General features: G+C 43.6%; 1 pseudogene; it reads right to left on the bottom strand.

Moving 5' to 3' along the window:
• Positions 1–417: 417 nt before the first annotated feature.
• LOC102812565 lies at positions 418–1,917 on the bottom strand (annotated as a pseudogene).
• Positions 1,918–2,268: the final 351 nt, after the last annotated feature.

Below are 2,268 nucleotides of genomic sequence, written 5' to 3' on the forward strand. Positions count from 1 at the left end.
AATAACAACAACAAACAAACCACAAAGTACAAGGTTCCAACCACCAGCTGCTCTATGGTATGGGCTCAGAGAGGGGAAGGTTACTAGAAACTGAAAAGTTGCATCACAAATTGCTTTTCTATTTACATTCCCACAGGCAATACTAACAAGTTCCCATTGTTTCAGTGTCATGCAAGGCTAGTCCCATATTCACTAGGACTTGGGAGAATTTTATCAATGTCACTTGAAATTTGGATTTATTTGGAAACAGAAATATATAATGTTAACAATGGAATAAAAGAACTAGATCTTTATTCATTCTTCCTACAATGAACCAAGCCAATGAAAAAAGCAAGGGTAAGGCTTTTTATTTTTTTTTTAATCTTCCTTTTTATTTTTAAGCTGCGGATGACTTTCAGTCTCGGAAACGCTGAGTTTTCACCTTCTGGAACTCAAACTGACATTGTGCACCATCTTCTGTCTCTTGTCCTCGTTTTTTTAGGATGCTGGCCTTCACAGCACAGATCTTGTCCTGCTGATCCTTAATCAGCTGCTCCAGCTCTGCAAACTCGGCCGGTAGGGGCTCCATCGTGCCCTCGGTGATGCTCTGGCTCGGAGTGCTGCCAGCTCTCACAGTGCCACAGATGCAGACCGTTGTGCATGGAGTCCACGTCCTCCTGAATGTAGTCCATGATGTTACCCAGGGGCAGCCTGCTCTTGCACAGCGTCTGGATGGACATGCGGAGCTTCTCCATCCCCTTGGAGACCTTCTCCTTCTTCCAGGCTGACTCGTAGACCAGCGGCCTCTCCTCGTCAAGCCTGGACGACATCTGCAGCCTCTCTAGTCTTTCTTGGTCTCTAAGGTCTTTTTCACCAGTCCACCATGCTTCTCGTTCTCTTTGTGTTCCTCAGCCTGAACCACTTCCATCTCCGACATGTCCTAGAGCAGGGGGGGCGGTTCCACCAAGAACAGCGTTTCATCCTTGTTGTCATTGTTTTGCGAGTCTGGTGAAGGTCTTACTGTTCCCTGCAGTGTCAACAGGTAACCTTTCAGCACTTTCTTGTCACTTGACACCAGGAGGAGCTGGTCTGGTGCTCCCTGAGCAAGGTATCTTCCTAAAGTTGGATGACAGCTCATTCAGGACTTCTGAATTCTTCACTGCCTCAGACTTCCCCTGGACAGCGGATCCTCCATCTCTTTCTGCCTCACTGGCAGAGTTCCCTTCCCTGGGAGTTTTGGGTTGCCGTTTTGACATTTTTGTTGTCAGGGACCTGGGTGCGTTCGCAGAGGTCTCCTTCTCTCGCTCAATCTCAGTGTCTTTGAAAGATCCGTCCGATGACTTTTTAGATACTTCTCCTGGGCCTTCAGACTTTTTCTCCGACTTCTCATGCCCTTGTGCCTGTCGGTGTCCCTGGAGTGGTTCCTGTTCTTCACATGGCGTTTGTCTCTGTCTCTGTCTCTGCCCTTGTCGAGGTCGCACTCTTTCAACCGCTCCTTGTCTCATCCTCCCTCGGCCTTGTGCTCCCTGTCCTTGCACTTAGCCTCTCTGTCCCGGTTCTTGTTGACCCAGTCCTTGTCTGGGTCTCTGTCCTCCTTGGCCCTGTTCTTACTCTTCTCTCTGTGTCCTCCCCGGGACTTGTGTCTCTCAGGATCTTTATGTCTGTCTCTGTCATTCTCCTTGGATTCCTCCTTCTCCTTGTCCCTGTCCTTTTCTCATGGGACAAAGAATGTGGATTTACTGCTTTATGGTTTAAACACTGAATTTGTGAATCATTTTATCAATGAGAGTTGCCAAGATTATATGGGTGTCAAGAAGTCTAGACGTGGTAGTTGTTGTTTTAGAATATCAGCTGCCTATTACCTGGGAATTTGGAGGTCAATGAATTGGGAGTAAAAAGCCTCTGTAACAGCACAGATAACAATTTCAATAGACACATGAAGTGTTATACCATATATTTAATAAAGAATAAAGATATAGAATTGAATCTCCTTCAAAAATTGTACATTTTTATTAATATAGGTTACATTTCTTAGTGCAAATTGTAATTTTAGATATTTCTTGTAAAAATCTTTTAACATGTTTCCTAAATTGGAAAGCATTAATGAGAAACTAAGAAGTTTGGAAAAGAATTAAGCAACTTTTTAGATTTTTCAAAAAGTAGAACATATTCATCATTTTGCAAGCTGAAACTTCACACTTAATTTCCAATTTTGAAGGATTCTATGAACAAAATATTGAATTATACATAAAGAACTGAAAGAAGCTTGAACAAATTCATAGAGTCACT

The sequence above is a fragment of the Chrysochloris asiatica genome, unplaced genomic scaffold, assembly GCF_000296735.1.
Source record: "Chrysochloris asiatica unplaced genomic scaffold, ChrAsi1.0 scaffold00005, whole genome shotgun sequence".
NCBI classification, from domain to species: Eukaryota; Metazoa; Chordata; class Mammalia; order Afrosoricida; family Chrysochloridae; genus Chrysochloris; species Chrysochloris asiatica.